Raw genomic sequence first — 20,667 nt, 5'->3', positions numbered from 1 at the left:
CATTGTGATGACAGGGGCATGGAACATTATTCTGACATGTTTCATGGATTATTGTGATGACAGTGGCATGTCACATTGAGATGACAAGGGCATGGAGCATTGTCTTGACAAAGGTCACAGAGCCTTGTGTGACGAGGGCATGGACCATTGTGAGGACAATTGTCATGAAAAATTGTGATGACTGGAGTCACGGAGCATTGTGATGACAGGGGTCATGGAGCATTTTGACGACAAGGTCATGGAGCATTTTGATGAGAGGTGCATGGAACTTTGGTCTGACATGTTTCATGGATTATTGTGATGACAGTTGGCATGGCACATTGTGATGACAAGGGCACGGAACATTGTGATGACAAGGTCATGGAGTATTGTGAAGATAGGTGTCAGGGAGCATTGTGTTAACATATGTCATTGTTCATTGTGATGACAATGGCATGGCACATTGTGATACCAAGTGTCATGGATGATTGTGATGACAAAGGTAATGGAGCGTTTTGATGACAAGGGCTTCGAACATTGCGATGACAAGGGTCATGGAGAATTGTGATGACAAGGGCATGGAGCATTGTGATGACAAGCGCCATTGAGAATTTTGATGACAAGGTCGTGAAGCATTGTGATGAAAAGCACATGGAGCTTGCTATGAAAGGGGTCATACAGCATTGCGATGACAAGTGCACGGAGATTTGTGATGACAAGAACATATATCATTCTGATGAGAAGTGTCAAGAAGCATTGTGATGACAAGGACGTAGAGAATTGTGATGAAAAGGGACATGGAGCATTGAGATGACCAGGGCATGGAGCATTGTGATGGTAAAACCGTGAAGCATTGTGATGAGAAGACCTTGGGTAATTGTGATGACGAGCATCATGGAGCACTGTACTGACAAGGGGCAAGGAGCATTGTGATGACAGGTGTCACGGAACATTGTGATGACATGGGTCATGGAGCATTGTGATGACAAGGCCGTGGAACATTGTGATGGCAGGGGTCATGGAGCATTGTTATGACAGGTGTAATGGAGCATTGTGATGACAAGTGTCATGGAGCATTGTGATGACAAGTGTCATGGAGCACTGTGATGACAATTGCAGGGAGCATTGTGATTACAAGGGACATTGAGAATTTTTATAACAATGTCATGAAGCATTGTGTTGACAAGCATATGGAGCTTGCTATGACAGGGTTCAGGGAGAATTGCGATGACAATTTCATGGAGAATTGTGATGACAAGAGCATGTAACATTGTGATGAGAAGTGTCATGGAACATTGTGAAGACAAAGAGGAGGAGAATTGTGATGACAAGGGACATGAAGCATTGTGATGACCAGGGAATGGAGCAATGTGATGGCAACACCGTCGAGTATTGTGATGAGAAGACCATGGATAATCGTTTTGACAAGCATCATGGAGCATTATGATGACAAGAGCCATGGAGCATTCTGACATAAGATATCACTTATAAAGGAAATGTAAACATGGGTACACATGAACTGAATTAGTAAAGAGAACAGAGTCTCACATGCAGAAAATATACTTATGCCTGCTTAAGGGGAAAGGAGAGGTGGGGAGATGCATAAAGCCAGAATTTGATATTAACACAGGTACCATTCCATAATCCAAATACAGAATAGACAAGACCTACTCCTTCCTCAGGGAACGGGATTCAACACCCCTATTCTCCGCAGAGGAACATATCTGACTAGTAAGAATCTTAAAACCTATGTATTGATATGTCTCCATAAGGGAATCAAGTGTGTCTAGACTGGCGTAAACATGGCAGTGAAAATCAGGTGAAACCCATGATAAAAAGGAATTTAAAAACAAAACAAAAAAACAGGGAAATTCTTTACAATTCCTTCAGGGGCTCTGATGAAACCTAGATTGACCCTATCTACGACAGCTGGATGTGACATAAGCCTGGACACTTGGGACTGAGAGGAATGGTGAGATTCAGTGAGCAAATGCAGACCCTTTAAAGCAATAATGTGTGGCACCCATTCCTTGGGTCACAACTCTCCAGGAAGAAGGGAATATTACTACAGCTATAGCATGTACAGGAAACCTAGAGAAGGGATACTCTGTGAAGAAACGAAAGGTTTCTAAAACTCAACTAATAGTCCCTCTCCTGGTGCTCTGGTTTGAATTTCCAACTGCTTTACTATCAATCTCCCAACTTGGAGAGACAGCCCCTTTAAACTCCTGTTTCACACAAGTTGTCAATTTGGCAGAGGATGAAAGGGAAGAGGGAGAACCAATGACAGAGTAGCTGTTAGGCATTTGGACGGTCACAGGTCACTCTAATTTCCTGGTAGTAAGAAGAATTAACCAAAGTATCAGCCACCCGCCGGGAACCAGTAGAGGTCCAGAACCAAAATTTTGTACTTGTGGTCAGCTCACAAAAAACGAGTTGAAAAATGGAGCTCAGGGGCACAGCAATTCATAAACTGGCAGAGTAATAAAGGACAACTATCGTCCAATAGTCTGTTGAGGGAAGGCAACGAGGCGGACTTGAAAGTGAGCCAGAATAGCAGGAAACAGATTTCAAGAGGTACATTGGAATCGCCTTTAAAGCATAAGAAGAGGGGCACAATTTCGACAATGATGCACTTGGCCAAAAAGGGCGTATGCGTTTTCTCCTGAATATATTCAGGAGAAAAAGCATACGCCCTTTTTGGCCAAGCAAGCAAGCGGCCAATGCAAATCTGCACTAAAAAGAAGTGTCACTTCCCACCGGTCAAAGGGGACATCCGCAAAACGTATAAAAAACAGAAAGGCAAGACAGAACCTGGAGAACAGGGAGCCTAATTATGCTGACTGGTAGGATGTAATTTGCCAACTGCCTCTCTGGAGGAGTGTATTGTGTTCTCTAAAACAGCTAAACAACAGAGCTAAAGAGCCAAGGGCACTTCCAGTCTAGCGAATATACCTTGGGAAAAATGAAAATCAATAAGACAGAGCCACCCCAAAATTTAGGGCTGCACTGTTTACAAGAACCTCAACTTGGGTACACCTTAACTATCCCAGGAAAGACAAAAATGGTTCAACAAATTGTGTTAATTACGTACGATGGAATATCCCTCAGCCATGAAATCAATGTCATAAGGCCAGTAGCATCAAAATGAGTGGATTAAGGTACGATGATTCTAAGTGAAATAAGTCACAGAGAAAAAGAAACTTATCATAAGATATCACTTATGAAGGTCCTGTAAACATGGCTACACATGAACTGAGTTATGAAAGAGAACAGTGTCTCATATTTAGAAAACACTTTTATGCCTGCTTAAGGGGGAAGGAGAGGTGGGGTGATGCATAAAACCAGAGTGTGATATTAGTACAGGTACCGTTCCAAAAACCAACTACGGAAAAGACAAGACCTACACCTTCCTCAGTGAAAGGGACTGAAAACACCATATTTCCCGCAGAGGAATATATATGACTAGTAAGAATCTTAAAACCTATGTATTGATATGTCTCCGTAAGGGAATCAAGTGTGTCTAGACTGGCATAAACATGGCATTGACAATCAGCTCAAACCCACTATAAAAAGGAATTTGAAAAACAAAACAAAAAACAGGGAAATTCTATACAATTCCTTCAGGGGCTCTGATGAAACCTGGAATGACCCTATCTACAATGACAGCTGGATGTGGCATAAGGCTGGACACTTGGGACTGAAAGGATTGGTGAGATTTGGTGAGCAAATGCAGACCATTTAAAGCAATAATGCATGGCACACATTCCAAGGATCCCAACTCTCCAGGTTGAAGGGAATATTACTACAGATATAACATGTATGTGAAACCTAGAGAATGGACACATTGTGAATACGAAAGGTTTCTAAAACTCAACAAATGGTCCCTCTCCTGGTGCTCCGGTCTGACTTTCCAACTGCTTTACTATCAATGTCCCAACTTGGAGAGACAGCCCCTTTAACCTCCTGGATCGCACAGTTTGCCAATTTGGCAGAGGATGAAAGGGAAGAGGGAGAACCAATGAGAGAGTAGCTGTTAGTCATTTGGACGGGCACATGTCACTCTAATTTCCTGGCAGGTATAAGAATTAACCAAAGTCTCAGCCACCCGCCGGGAACCAGTATAGTTCCTGAACCAAAGGTTTGGACCTGCCGTCATCTCACAAAAAACGAGTTGAAAAATGGAGCTCAGGGGCACAGCAATTCACAAACTGCAGAGTAATAAAGGACAACTATCGTCCAAAAATCCGCTGAGGGAAGGCAACGAGATGGACTTGAAAGTGAGTGAGAATAGCAGGAAACAGATTTCAAGAGGTACATTGGAATCACCTTTAAAGCACAGGAAGAGGGGCACAACTTCGACAACGATGCACTTGGCCAAAAAGGGCGTATGCATTTTCTTCTGAATATATTCAGGAGAAAACACATACGCCCTTTTTGTCCAAGCAAGCACATGGGCAATGAAAACCTGCACTATAAAGAAGTATCACTTCCCAACTGTAAAAAGGGATATACGCAAAATGTGTTAAATCCAGAAAGGCAAGAAAGGCCCTGGAGAACAGGGAGCCTAGTTATGCTCATGGGCAGGATGTAAATTGACAACTGCCTCTCTGGAGGAGTGCACTGCATTCCCTAAAACAGGTAAACAACAGAGCTACAGAGCCAAGGGCACTTCCAGTCTAGGGAATATAACTTGGTAAAATTGAAAATCAATAAAACAGAGCAAACACAAAATTGAAGGCTGAACTGCTTACAAGACCCTCAACTTGGGTACACCTTAAATATCCCAGGAAAGACAAAAATGGTTCAAGAAATTGTGTTACTTACGTACAATTGAATACGCCTCAACCATGAAATCAATGTCATAAGGCCAGTAGCAGCAAAATGAGTGGATTCAGGTACGATGATTCTAAGTGAAATAAGTCACAGAGAAGAAGAAACTTATCATAAGATATCACTTATGAAGGCCCTGTAAACATGGCTACACATGAACTGAGCTACGAAAGAGAACAGAATCTCACATTTAGAAAACACTCTTATGCCTGCTTAAGGGGGATGGGAGGTGGGGTGATGCATAAAACCAGAGTGTGATACTAGTACAAGTACCATTCCAAAAACCAACTACGGAAAAGACAAGACCAACACTTTCCTCAGTGAAAGGGACTCAAAACCCCATAATTCCTGCAGAGGAATATATCTGACTAGAAAGAATCTTAAAACCTCTGTACTTATATGTCTCCATAAGGGAATCAAGTGTGTCTAGACTGGCATAAACATGGCAGTGAGAATCAGCTCAAACCCAGTATAAAAGGAATTTGAAAAACAAAAGAAAAAAACAGGGAAATTCTATACAATTCCTTCAGGGGCTCTGAAGAAACATGGAATGACCCTATCTACAATGACACCTGGATGTGGCATAAGGCTGGACACTTGGGACTGAGAGGATTGGTGAGATTTGGTGAGCAAATGCAGACCATTTAAAGCAATAATGCATGGCACACATTCCAAGGGTTACAACTCTCCAGGTTGAAGGGAATATTACTATAGCTAAAACATGTATGTGAAACCTAGAGAATGGACACATTGTGAATATGAAAGGTTTCTAAAACTCAACTAATAGTCCCTCTCCTGGTGCTCCGGTTTGACTTTCCAACTGTTTTTCTATCAATGTCCCAAATTGTAGAGACAGCCCCTTTAACCTCCTGGTTCGCACAGGTTGCCAATATGGCACAGGATGAAAGGGAAGAGGGAGAACCAATGAGAGAGTAGTTGTTAGGCATTTGGACGGGCACATGTCACTCTAATTTCCCGGCAGGTAGAAGAAGTAGCCAAAGTCTCAGCCATCCGTCGGGAACCAGTATAGATCCTGAACCAAAGTTTTGGACCTGCCGTCAGCTCACAAAAAATGAGTTGAATAATGGAGCTTAGGGGCACAACAATTCACAAACTGGCAGAGTAATAAAGGACAACTATCGTCCAAAAATCCGTTGAGGGAAGGCAACGAGGTGGACTTGAATGTGAGCGAGAATAGCAGGAAACAGATTTCAAGAGGTACATTGGAATCACCTTTAAAGGACAGGAAGAGGGGCACAACTTCGACAGTGATGCACTTGGCCAAAAAGGGCGTATGCATTTTCTCCTGAATATATTCAGGAGAAAACGCATAAGCCCTTTTTGGCCAAGCAAGCAAGCGGGCAATTCAAATCTGCACTACAAAGAAGTATCACTTCCCACCGGTAAAAAGGGACATCCGCAAAATGTGTAAAAACCAGAATGGCAAGAAAGGCCCTGGAGAACAGGGAGCCTAGTTATGCTGACGGGCAGGATGTAAATTGCCAACTGCCTCTCTGGAGGAGTGCATTGTGTTTCCTAAAACAAGTAATCAACAGAGCTACAGAGCCAAGCGCACTTCCAGTCTAGGGAATATACCTTGCTAACACTGAAAATCAATAAGAGAGAGCCACCCCAAAATTGAGGGCTGCACTGCTTACAAGAACCTCAACATGGATACACCTTAAATATCCCAGGAAACACAAAAATGATTCAAGAAATTGTGTTACTTACATAAGATGGAATATCCCTCAGCCATGAAATCAATGTCATAAGGCCAGTAGCAGCAAAATTAGTGGATTCAGGTACGATGATTCTAAGTGAAATAAGTCACAGCGAAATGAAAACTTATCATAAGATATCACTTATGAAGGTCCTGTAAACATGGCTACACATGAACTGAGTTAGGAAAGAGAACAGAGTCTCACATTTAGAAAACTCTCTTATGCCTGCTTAAGGGTGAAGGATAGGTGGGGTGATGCATCAAACCAGAGTTTCATATTAGTACAGGTACCGTTCCAAAAACCAACTACGGAATAGACAAGACCTACACCTTCCTCAGTGAAAGGGACACAAAACCCAGTATTTCCCGTCGAGGAATATATCTGACTAGTAAGAATCTTAAAACCTATATATTGATATGTCTCCGTAAGGGAATCAAGTGTTTCTAGACTGGCATAAACATGGCAGTTAGAATCAGCTCAAACCCACTATAAAAAGGAATTTCGAAAACAAAACAAAACAAACAGGAAAATTCTTTACAATTCCTTCAGGTGCTCTGATGAAACCTGGAATGACCCTATATACAACGACAGCTGGATGTGGCATAAGGCTGGACACTTGGGACTGAGAGGATTGGTGAGATTTGGTGAGCAAATGCAGACCATTTAAAGCAATAATGTGTGGCACACATTCCAAGGTTCCCAACTCTCCAGGTTGAAGGGAATATTACTACAGCTATAACATGTACGGGAAACCTAGAGAATGGACACACTGTGAATACGAAAAGTTTCTAAAACTCAACTAATATTCCCTCTCCTGGTGCTCCGGTTTGAGTTTACAACTGCTTTACTATCAATCTCCCAACTTGGAGTGACAGCCGCTCAAACCTCCTGGTTCGCACACGTTGCCAATTTGGCAGAGGATGAAAGGGAAGAGGGAGAACCAATGAGGGAGTACCTGTTAGGCATTTGGACGGTCACATGTCACTCTAATTTCTCAGCTGGAAGAAGAATTAACCAATGTCTCAGCCACCCGCCGGGAACCAGTAGAGGTCCAGAACCAAAACTGTGGACTTGCGGTCAGCTCACAAAAAACGAGTTGAAAAATGGAGCTCAGGGGCACAGAAATTCACAAATTGGCAGTGTAATAATGGACAACTATCGTCCAAAAATCTGTTGAGGGAAGGCAACGAGGCAGACTTGAATGTGAGCCAGAATAGCAGGAAACAGATTTCAAGAGGTACATTGGAATCACCTTTATAGCACAGGAAGAGGGGCACAACTTCAACAGTGATGCACTGGGCTAAAAAAGGGCGTATGTGTTTTCTCCTGAATATATTCAGGAGAAAATGCATACGCCCTCTTTGGCCAAGCAAGCAAGCGGGCAATGCAAATCTGCACTACAAAGAAGTATCACTTCCCACCGGTCAAAAGGGACACCCGCAAAATTTGTAAAAAACCAGAAAGGCTAGACAGGGCCTGGAGAACAGGGAGCCTATTTATGCTGATGGGCAGGATGTAAATTGAAAACTGCCTCTCTGGAGGAGTGCATTGTGTGCCCTAAAACAAGGAAACAACAGAGCTACAGAGCCAAGGGCACATCCAGTCTAGGGAAGATACCTTGGGAAAACTGAAAATCAATAAAAGAGAGCAAACACAAAATTGAGGGCTGCACAGCTTACAAGAACCTGAACTTGGGTACACCTTAAATATCCCAGGAAAGACAAAAATGGTTCAAGAAATTGTGTTACCTACGTACAATTGAATACCCCTCAGCCATGAAATCAATGTCATAAGGCCAGTAGCAGCAAAATGAGTGGATTCAGGAACGATGATTCTAAGTGAAGTAAGTCACAGAGAAGAAGAAACTTATCATAAGATATCACTTATGAAGGTCCTGTAAACATGGCTACACATGAACTGAGTAACGAAAGAGAACAGAGTCTCACATTTAGAAAACACTTTTATGCCTTCTTAAGGGGGAAGGAGAGGTGGGGTGATGCATAAAACCAGAGTGTGATATTAGTACTGGTACCGTTCCAAAAAACAACTACGGAAAAGACAAGACCTACACCTTCCTCAGTGAAAGGGACTGAAAACACCATATTTCCGGCAGAGGAATATATATGACTAGTAAGAATCTTAAAACCTATGTATTGATATGTCCCCATAAGGGAATCAAGTGTGTCTAGACTGGCATAAACATGGCAGTGAGAATCAGCTCAAACCCACTATAAAAAGGAATTTAAAAAACAAAACAAAAAAACAGGGAAATTCTTTAAAATTCCTTCAGGGGCTCTGATGAAAATTGGAATGATCCTATCTACCACGACAGCTGGATGGGGCCTAAGGCTGGACACTTGGGACTGAGAGGATTGGTGAGATTTGGTGAGCAAATGCAGACCATTTAAAGCAATAACACGTGGCACACATTCCAAGGGTCACAACTCTCGGAGTTGAAGGGAATATTACTACAGATAAAACATGTATGTGAAACCTAGAGAATGGACACAGTGTGAATACGAAAGGTTTATAAAACTCAACTAATAGTCCCTTTCCTGGTGCTCCGGTTTGACTCTCCAACTGCTTTACTATCAATGGCCCATCTTGGAGAGACAGCCCCTTTAACCTCCTGGTTCGCACACGTTGCCAATTTGGCAGAGGATGAAAGGGAAGAGGGATAACCAATGAGAGATTAGCTGTTAGGCATTTGGACGGACACATGTCACTCTAATTTCCTGGCAGGTATAAGAATTAACAAAGGGCTTCCCTGGTGGTGCAGTGGTTGAGAGTCTGCCTGCCGATGCAGGGGACACGGGTTCGTGCCCCGGTCCGGGAGGATCCCACATGCCGTGCAGCGGCTGGGCCCATGAGCCATGGCCGCTGAGCTTGCGTGTCCGGAGCCTGTGCTGCGCAACGGGAGAGGACACAACAGTGAGAGGCCCGCGTACCGCAAAAAAAAAAAAAAAAAAGAATTAACCAAAGTCTCAGCCACCCGCCGGGAACCAGTATAGTTCCTGAACCAAAGTTTTGGACCTGCCGTCATCTCACAAAAAAACGAGTTGAAAAATGGAGCTCAGGGGCACAGCAATTCACAAACTGCAGAGTAATAAAGGACAACTATCGTCCAAAAATCCGCTGAGGGAAGGCAACGAGGCGGACTTGAAAGTGAGCGAGAATAGCAGGAAACAGATTTCAAGAGGTACATTGGAATCACCTTTAAAGCACAGGAAGAGGGGCACAACTTCGACAACGATGCACTTGGCCAAAAAGGGCGTATGCATTTTCTTCTGAATATATTCAGGAGAAAACACATACGCCCTTTTTGGCCAGGCAAGCACGCGGGCAATGCAAACCTGCACTATAAAGAAGTATCACTTCCCACCTGTAAAAAGGGATATACGCAAAATGTGTAAAAACCAGAGAGGAAAGAAAGGCCCTGGAGAACCGGGAGCATAGTTATGCTCATGGGCAGGATGTCAATTGAAAACTGCCTCTCTGGAGGAGTGCATTGTGTTCCCTAAAACAGGTAAACAACAGAGCTACAGAGCTAAGGGCACTTCCAGTCTAGGGAATATACCTTGGTAAAACTGAAAATCAATAAAACAGAACAAACACAAAATTGAGGGCTGAACTGCTTACAAGACCCTCAACTTGTGTACACCTTAAATATCCGAGGAAAGACAAAAATGGTTCAAGAAATTGTGTTACTTACGTACAATTGAATACCCCTCAACCATGAAATCAATGTCATAAGGCCAGTAGCAGCAAAATGAGTGGATTCAGGTACGATGATTCTAAGTGAAATAAGTCACAGAGAAGAAGAAACTTATCATAAGATATCACTTATGAAGGTCCTGTAAACATGGCTACACATGAACTGAGCTACGAAAGAGAACAGAATCTCACATTTAGAAAACACTCTTATGCCTGCTTAAGGGGGAAGGGAGGTGGGGTGATGCATAAAACCAGAGTGTGATACTAGTACAAGTACCATTCCAAAAACCAACTACAGAAAAGACAAGACCAACACTTTCCTCTGGAAAAGGGACTCAAAACCCCATAATTCCTGCAGAGGAATATATCTGACTAGTAAGAATCTTAAAACCTCTGTACCTATATGTCTCCATAAGGGAATCAAGTGTGTCTAGACTGGCATAAACATGGCAGTGAGAATCAGCTCAAACCCACTATAAAAAGGAATTTGAAAAACAAAACAAAAAAACAGGGAAATTCTATACAATTCCTTCAGGGGCTGTGATGAAACCTGGAATGACCCTATCTACAACGACAGCTGGATGTGGCATAAGGCTGGACACTTGGGACTGAGAGGATTGGTTAGATTCAGTGAGCAAATGCAGACCATTTAAAGCAATAATGCATGCACACATTCCAAGGGTCCCAACTCTCCACCCTGAAGGGAATATTACTACAGCTATAACATGTATGTGAAACCTAGAGAATGGACACTGTGTGAATATGAAAGGTTTCTAAAACTCAACTAATAGTCCCTCTCCTGTTGCTCCGGTTTGACTTTCCAACTGCTTTACTATCAATGTCCGAACTTGGAGAGACAGCCCCTTTAACCTCCTGGTTGTCACATGTTGCCAATTTGGCAGAGGATGAAAGGGAAGAGGGAGAACCAATGAGAGAGTAGCTGTTAGGCATTTGGACGGGCACATGTCACTCTGATTTCCCGGCAGGTAGAAGAATTAGCCAAAGTCTCTGCCACCCGCTGGGAACCAGTATAGTTCCTGAACCAAAGTTTTGACCTGCCGTCAGCTCACAAAAAAACAAGTTGAAAAATGGAGCTCAGGGGCACAGCAATTCACAAACTGGCAGAGTAATAAACGACAACTATCATCCAAATATCTGTTGAGGGAACGCAACGAGGTGGACTTGAAAGCGAACCAGAACAGCAGGGAACAGATTTCAAGAGGTACATGGGAATCACCTTTAAAGCACAGGAAGATGGTCACAACTTCGACAATCATGCACTTGGCCAAAAAGGGCGTATGCGTTTTCTCCTGAATATATTCAGGAGAAAACGCATACGCCCTTTTTGGCCAAGCAAGCAAGCGGGCAATGCAAATCTGCACTACAAAGAAGTCTCACTTCCCACCGGTAATAAGGGACATCCGCAAAATGGGTAAAAACCAGAATGGCAAGAAAGGCCCTGGAGAACAGGGAGCCTAGTTATGCTCATGGGCAGGATGTAAATTGCCAACTGCCTCTCTGGAGGAGTGCATTGTGTTCCGTAAAACAAAAAACAACAGAGCTAAAGAGCCAAGGGCACTTCCAGTCTAGGGAAGATACCTTGGGAAAATTGAAAATCAATAAGACAGAGCAAACACAATATGCAGGGCTGCACTGCTTACAAGAACCTCAACTTGGGTACAACTTAAATATCCCAGGAAAGACAAAAATGGTTCAGGAAATTGTGTTACTTACGAACAATGGAATACCCCTCAGCCATGAAATCAATGTCATAAGGCCAGTAGCAGCAAAATGAGTGGATTCAGGTACGATGATTCTAAGTGAAATAAGTCACAGAGAAAAAGAAACTTATAATAAGATATCACTTATGAAGGTCCTGTAAACATGGCTACACATTAACTGAGGTAGGAAAGAGAACAGTGTCTCACATTTAGAAAACACTCTTATGCCTGCTTAAGGGGGAATGAGAGATGGGGTGATGCATAAAACCAGAGTTTGATAGTAGTGCAGGTACCGTTCCAAAAACCAGATACAGAATAGAAAAGACCTACACATTCCTCAGTGAAAGGGACACAAAACACCATATTTCCCACAGAGGAATATATCTGACTAGAAAGAATCTTAAAATCTATGTATTAACATGTCTCCATAAGGGGATTAACTGTGTCTAGACTTGCATAAACATTGCAGTGAGAATCAGCTCAAAACCACTATAAAAAGGAATTTCAAAAAGAAAACAAAAGAACATGGAAATTCTTTACAATTCCTTCAGGGTCTCTGATGAAACCTGAAATGACCCTATCTACAACGACAGCTGGAAGAGGCATAAGGCTGAACACTTGGGAATGAGAGTATTCGTGAGATTCGGTGAGCAAATGCAGACCATTTAAAGCAATTATGTGTGGCACACATTCCAAGGGTCCCAACTCTCCAGGTAGAAGGGAATATTACTACAGCTATAACATGTACGGGAAACCTAGAGAATGGACACACTGTGAATACAAAAGGTTTCTAAAACTCAACTAATAGTCCCTCTCCTGGTGCTCCGGTTTGACTTTCCAACTGCTTTACTATCAATCACCCAAATTGGAGAGACAGCCCCTTTAAAATCCTGGTTCGCACAAGTTGCCAATTTGGCAGAGGATGAAATGGAAGAGGGAGAACCAGTGAGAGAGTAGCTGTTAGCCATTTGGTCGGGCACATGTCACTCTGATTTCCCAGCAGGTAGAAGAATTAACCAAAGTCTCAGCCACCCACCGGGAACCAGTATACGTCCTGAATCAAAATTTTGGACTTGCGGTCAGCTCACAAAATACGAGTTGAGAAATGGAGCTCAGGGGCACAGCAATTCACAAACTGGCAGAGTAATAAAGGACATCTATGGTCCAAAAATCTGTTGAGGGAAGGCAAAGAGGCGGACTTGAATGCGAGCCAGAATAGCAGGACACAGATTTCAAGAGGTACATTGGAATCGCCTTTAAAGCACAGGAAGATGGGCACAACTTCGACAATGATGCACTTGGCAAAAAAGGGCGTATGCATTTTCTCCTGAATATATTCAGGAGAAAACGCTTATGCCATAATTGGCCAAGCAACTAGGCAGGCAATGCAAATCTGCACTACAAAGAAGTATCACTTCCCAGAGGTCAAAAGGGAAATCGCAAAATGTGTAAAATGAGAAAGTCAAGACCTGTGCTGGAGAACAGGGAGCCTAGTTTTGCTGAAGGTCAGGATGTAAATTGCCAACTGCCTCTCTGGAGCAGTGCGTTGTGTTCCCTAAAACAAGTAAACAACAGAGCCACAGAGCCAAGGGCACTTCCAGTCTAGGGAAGATACCTTGGGAAAACTGAAAATCAATAAGACAAAGCCACCCCAAAATTTAGGGCTGCACTGATTACAAGAACCTCAACTTGGGTACAAGTTAAATATCCCAGAAAAGACAAAAATGCTTCAAGAAATTGTGGTACTTATGTACGATGGAATATCCCTCAGCCATGAAATCAATGTCATAAGGGCAGTAGCAGCAAATGAGTGGATTCAGGTACAATGATTCTAATGAAATAAGTCACAGAGAAAAAGAAACTTATCAGAAGATATCACTTATGAAGGTCCTGTAAACATGGCTACACATGAACTGAGTTAGGAAAGACAACAGAACAATGAAACTTATCATAAGATATCAGTTATAGCGGGAATGTACACATGGCTACACATGAACTGAATTACAAACACAACAGAGTCACACATTTAGAAAACAAACTTCTGCCTGATTAAGGGGAAAGGCGAGGTGGGGTTATGCATAAATCCACAGTCCTTAATTAGCACAGATATCGTTCCACAAACCAAGTATGTAATAGACAGCACCTACTCCCACAAAATGAACTGGACTCAACAACCGCTATTCATTGAAGAGGAATATATCTGACTAGTAAACATTTTAAAACATATGTATTCTCATGTCTCCATAAATGAATCATGTGTGTGTATAATGACATGAACACAGCACTGAAATTCAGCTAAACCCCGTTATAAAAATAAATTTCAAAAGCAAAATGCAAAAACAGCGAAAGAGGGAGAAAGTCTTAAAAATTACGTTCAGGGCCTGTGATGCAACCTGGATTGACCACCTTTACATCCACAGCTGGATGAGACATAAGACTGGACACTTGGGTCTGACAAGATTGCTGAGGTTGTGTGAGCAAAAGAACACCACTTAGAGCAATACTGTGTGCTACCGATTCTAGTGGCCCCAACTCTCCATGTTTAAGGGAATCTTCCTACAGTTAACACATGCATGGGAAACCCAGTGGATGGTACACTGTGTAATCGGGAAAGTTTTCTAAAAGGTACCTCATTTTTCCTTTCCTCATGCTCGGCTTCGCCATTCCATCTGCATTACTAAAAATCTCCCCACTTGGAGTGTCAGCGTCTTTACCCTCCTGTTATGCACAGTTTGCAAATTGTGCAGAGGATGAACAGGAAGAGGGGAAACAAATGAGAGATTAGCTGTAGGTGTTTGGATGGGCACATGTCACTCTAGTTTCCCATCAGGAAGAAGAATTAAACACAGGCTCAGCCTGCAAACCCGGGACCAGACTAGGGCCTAAAGCCATCCTGCGGTATTGCAGCCAGCTCACAAATAAGCAAGTTGAAAAATGGAAATCAGGGGCACAGCAATTCACAAACTTGCAGAGTTATAAAGGACAACTATCATCCAGAAATATATTGAGGTAAGGCAGTGAAGAGGATTTGAATGCAAGGCAGAATTGAAGGAAACAGATTTCAAGAGGTAGATTGGAGTCGTCTTTAAAGCACATGAAAAGCGACAGAACTTCGACAATGTTGCCCTTGGCCGAAAAGGGAGTATGTGTATTTTCTTGAATATATTCGGGAAAAAAATGCATACGCCCTTTTTGGCCAAGCAAGCCATCAGGCATTGCAAATCCACCCTACATAGAAGTGTCACTTTCCTCCGGTCAAAAGGGCTATCCACAAATAGTGTAAAAACCACAAATACAGGACAGGCCATGGAGAAAAGGGAGCCTGGTTACGCCGATGGACAGGATGTAAATGGCCAACAGCCTCTCTGGAGAACTGTATGTTGTTTTCTAAAACAGAGCTACAGAGCATAGCACACTTCCACTCATGGGCGTGTATTTTGGGAAAATTAAAAATCCACAACCCACAGCCAGCCCAAAGTTTAGGGCTGCTCTGTTTACAAGAACCTCGACTTTGGTACACTTTAAATATCCCAGGAAAGGGAAAATAATAGATAAAGAGGTCGTGGTACTTATATACAATGGAATGTCACTCAGACATAAAATCAATGTCATAAGGCCAATAGCAGCATAATGAGTGGGTTTAGGTATGATGATGCTAAGGGAAATGAGCCACAAAGAAAAAGAAACTTATTGTAACATATCACTTATAGAGGGAATGTAAACATGGATACACATGAACTGAATTTCAAAAGAGAACAGAGTTACACATTTAGAAAACACACTTATGCCTCCTTAAGGGGAAAGGTGACGTGGGGTGATGTGTAAAAGCAGAGTTTGAAATTAGCACAGATACCATTCCATATACCCAATATGTAATAGACAAGACCTACTCCTTTCTCAATGAACTGGACACCAAACACCCTATTCACTGAAGAGGAATATATCTGACTGCTAATAATCTTGAAACCTATGTATTTATATGTCTCCATAATGGAATCAAGTGTATGTAGATTGGCATAAACACAGATCAATGGAACAGGATAGAAAGCTAAGAGATAAACCTACATACCTATGGCTATCTCATCTATGACAAAGGAGCTAAGGATATACAAGGGATAAAAGACAGTCTCTTCAGTAATTGGTGCTGGGAAAACTGGACCCCTACACATAAAAGAATGAAATTCGAACACTCCATAACACCATACACAAAAATAAACTCTAAATTGATTAGAGATCTAAATATAAGACCAGACACTATAAAACACTTAGAGGAAACCATAGGCAGAACACTCTATGACATAAATCACAGCAAGATCCTTTTTGACCCACCTCCTAGAGAAATGGAAATAAAAACAGAAATCAACAAATGGGACCTAATGAAACTTAAAAGCTTTTACACAGTACAAGAAAACATAAACAAGATGCAAAAACAACCCTCAGAATGGGAGAAAATATTTTCAAATGAAGCAATTGATAAAGGATTAATCTCCAAACTTTACAAGCACCACATGTAGCTCAATATCACAAAAACAAACAACCCAATCCAAAAACGGGCAGAAGACCTAAATATACATTTCTTCAAAGAAGATATACAGATTACCAAGAAACACATGAAAGGATGCTGAACATCACTAATCATTAGAGAAATGCAAATAAAAACTACCGTGAGGTATCACCTCACAGCAGTCAGAGTGGCAATCATCAAAAAAATCTACAAAACAATAAATGATGGAGAGGCCTTTATTGGAGAAAAGGGAACACACTTGCACTGTGGGTGGGAATGTAAATTGATATGGGCACTAGGGAGAACAGTACAGAGGTTCCTTTAAATAACTAACAATAGAAGTACCATACGACACAACGATCCAACTACTGGGCATTTACCTTTCGAAAACCATAATTCAAAAAGAGTTATGTACAAAAATATTCTTTGAAGCTCTATTTACAATAGCCAGGACATGGAAGCAACCTAAGTGTCCATCGACAGATGAATGGATAAAGAAGATCTGGCACATATATACAATAGAATATTACTCAGCCATAAAAAGAAGCAAAACTGAGTTATTTGTACTGAGGTGGATGGATTAGAATCTGTCCTACACAGTGAAGTAAGTCAGAACGGGAAAAACAAATACTGTATGTTAACAGAGATATACGGAATCTAATGAAGAAAAAAAAAAAGATTATGAAGAACCAAGTTGCAGGACAGGATTAAGGACACAGAAGTAGAGAAAGGACTTGAGGACACCGGAAAGGGTATGGATAAGCTGGGACGAAGAGAGAGGGTGCCATGGACATAAATACATTACCACATGTAACACCGATAGCTACTGGGAAGCAGCCACATAGAACAGGGAGATCAGCTCGGTGCTTTGTGACCACCTAAAGGGGTGGGATATGGAGTGTGGGAGGGAGATGCAAGAGGGAGGGGATCTGGTGATATTTGTATATGTATAGCTGATTCACTTTGTTATACAGCAGAAACTAACACTCCATTGTAAAGCAATTATACTCCAATAAACGTGTAAAAGGAAAAAAAAAAAAAGAAAGCCCAGGGATAACCCTACACACCTATTGTCAACTAATCTATGACAAAGGAGGCAAGACTATACAATGGAGATAAGACAGTCTCTTCAATCAGTGGTGCTGGGAAATATGGACAGCTACATGTAAAAAATGAAATTAGAACACTCTCCAACACCAAACATAAAAATATATTCAAAATGGATTAGAGACCTTAATGTAAGACCGGACAGTATAAAACTCTGAGAGGAAAACTTACGAAGAATACTCTGACGTAAATCACAGCAAGATCTTTTTTGATCCACCTCCTATAGTAATGAAATAAAAAATAGAAGCTAAACAGATGAGACCTAATGAAACGTAAAAGATTTTGCAAAGCAAAGGAAACTACAAACAAGAGGAAAATACAACCCTCAGAATGGCAGAATATATTTGCAAATGAATCAATGGACAAATGATTAATCTCCAATATATATAAACAGCTCATGCAGGTCAACATTAATAAGACAAAAAACCCAATACAAAAATGGAAGCAGATCTAAATAGACATTTCTTCCAAGAAGACATAGAGATGGCCAAGACGCACATGAAAATCTGCTCAACATCACTAATTATTAGAGAAATGGAAATCAAAACTACAATGAGGTATCACGTCACACTTGTTAGAATGGGCATCATCAGAAAATCTACAAACAACAAATTCTGGAGCGGGTGTGGAGAAAAGGAACCTTCTTCCACTATTGTTGGGAATGTAAATCGATACAATCTCTATGGAGAACGGAATGGAGGTTCCTTAAAAAACTATAAATAGAATTACCATATAATCCAGCAAGCCCACTACTGGGCATATACCCAAAGAAAAGCATAAATCAAAAAGACACATTCACCACAATGTTCATTGCAGCACTATTTACAATAGCCAGGTAATGAAAGCAAACTAAGTGCCCACAGACAGACGAGTGGATAAAGATGTGGTACATATATATAATGGAATATTAATCAGCCATACATAGGAATGAAATTGGGTCATTTGTAGAGACCTTGATGGATCTAGAGACTGTCATACAGAGTGAAGTAAGTCAGAAAGAGAAAAACAAATATTGTATATTAATGCATATATGTGGAACGCAGACAATTGGTACAGATGAACCAGTTTGCAGGGCAGAGATAGAGACACAGATGTAGAGAACAAACATATGGACACCAAGAGGGGAACGCAATGTGAGGGTGGTGGTCGGATGAATTGGGAGACTGGGATTCACATGTGCACACTTATATGTATAAAATAGATATCCAATAAGAACCTGCTGTATAAAAGAAATAAATAAATTTTAAAAAATTAAAAATAAATAAATAACATTTAATAAAATAAAATAGAAAAAAAGTTTTTCCCTTCATATAGACGTCTTTATATTAATGCATTATTTCCATGTTTATATCTCTAAATTAAGAAAAAGGGGAATAAATAAAACCTACCTTGAACCAAAAAGAAAAAAAGGAAAAAAAAAATACAGAACCCACCAGTTATACAGAGGAAAATCGTATCAGGGCACTTGCTCCAGTGGTAAAAAATTCTTAAGTTGTTCAGAAGTGGGAAATCATGTCACATGCAGTCAGCAGCGGTCCACCCCACAAGGAGCATCCTCATTGCAAAACTGGGGGACTATGTCGAGGCGTCTGTGAGTAAATGTGAGCTGAGCCCCAGTTCTTCTGCAGCTGAATTCTTCCCACCCTTTCCAGGTAAAACACCTGAATATGTACAAGAACTTGCAAGCCTAGAGGAAGGGCTGTGGAGTCACACAATCTACAGCACATAGGCCGACTTGGTGGCTGCAGGCCAGCCAGGATGGTCCTGGCCCCAGATGCTCTTATGGAAGCTTTCCATTTCCCTGCCTGAGATACCCCTCCTGCCACGTACCCCACTGCTTTTTTACTTCCTCACCTCTGCCTGGGGAGAAATTCCAGTGGCAGGTATGGGTGACACATCCTCTTCTTTAGCAGGTGGCAGCCTGGCAACTCCTGCAGAAAGTCCAGCAGAGCCCCACTCACACTGGACCACCCAGAAAGCCATGGATCCTCACTCCCTCCCACCACACCAGCCCCGACACTGCTGATGGGGCAGAGAATATGGCGTCAGGCACAGCTACAGGAGCTCTTGCTGACTGGAGAGGTGTTTATATTGACCTCAACCCAGGCACACCTGGGGAGGGCTGGCAGGCGGTGTCAGGCTGCCCAAATCAGCCAATCCTCACCCCTCTGGGGCTCACAGTTGCAGAAAATGAGCCTTGCTAAACAGGCCAGGCCCAAGGAACAGTTGTGGGCTCTTGAGAGTCAGGATAGACAAGGGGCTGCAGCTGTGGCTTGTTTTCTTATCATTTTATGTGGTCCATGAGTGGAAAACAACTTCAAGAAGACCCTATCCTAACGAGAGGAACCCAGGAGTCAGCGAGAGGAGTGATGGTGGGTGGAGACAGAGGCCTGTTGCCCTGGCTGCAGTGGAAGTGTCTGGAAGACCAGGCAGAGAGAGGCCACAGAGAGTGATACCCAGGGTCACAGACCGTTCAGAGCTGCTGCTTGTTATTTCAAGTCCTGCTCTGAGGTGTTCTGTGTCAACTGTGAGCGACAGTTGAGCTGGGGGTTCTCTGCAAGGTGGGCTATGTGCACGGTTCCTGTGTGTCCAGCCCTGCTGGTGTAATTGCCCAGGGGAGCTCCGTATCCTGGTAAGGGCTTGACTATGAGAGACCCATGGGCTGCTGGGTAGCTGCACAGGTGAGCCCCATACCCTGGGAGGGACTTGACCACGAGAGCCCCGTGGGCTGTGCGGTGGGGTGTGCAGCCCAGGTGAGCTCCATATCCTGGGATTGGCCTGACCACGAGAGCCCCATGGGCTGCTGGACACCTGGTAAAGCATATCAGGACAGTCAGTGAAGCCACCGAGGATATACATCAAGTAGCTCCTATTTCCTACACCCTGCTGGTCATTCTAACATCCACCAGGCCATGGCATTCTGTATTAGACTTCAATGATGCCTTCTTCTGTATTCCATTCATCTCAGAGTCACAAGAATTTTTGGCTTGTGAGTGGCAGGACACAACATGCAACAAAAGCAATAATGTTGGGCCGTCCTTCCCCAATGGTTCAAAAATACCCACACAATCATTGGGGAAATGTCCTC

This window comes from Hyperoodon ampullatus (genome assembly GCF_949752795.1).
Source record: "Hyperoodon ampullatus genome assembly, contig: SUPER_X_unloc_1, whole genome shotgun sequence".
Lineage (NCBI taxonomy): Eukaryota > Metazoa > Chordata > Mammalia > Artiodactyla > Ziphiidae > Hyperoodon > Hyperoodon ampullatus.
This window is presented reverse-complemented; position numbering follows the sequence as displayed.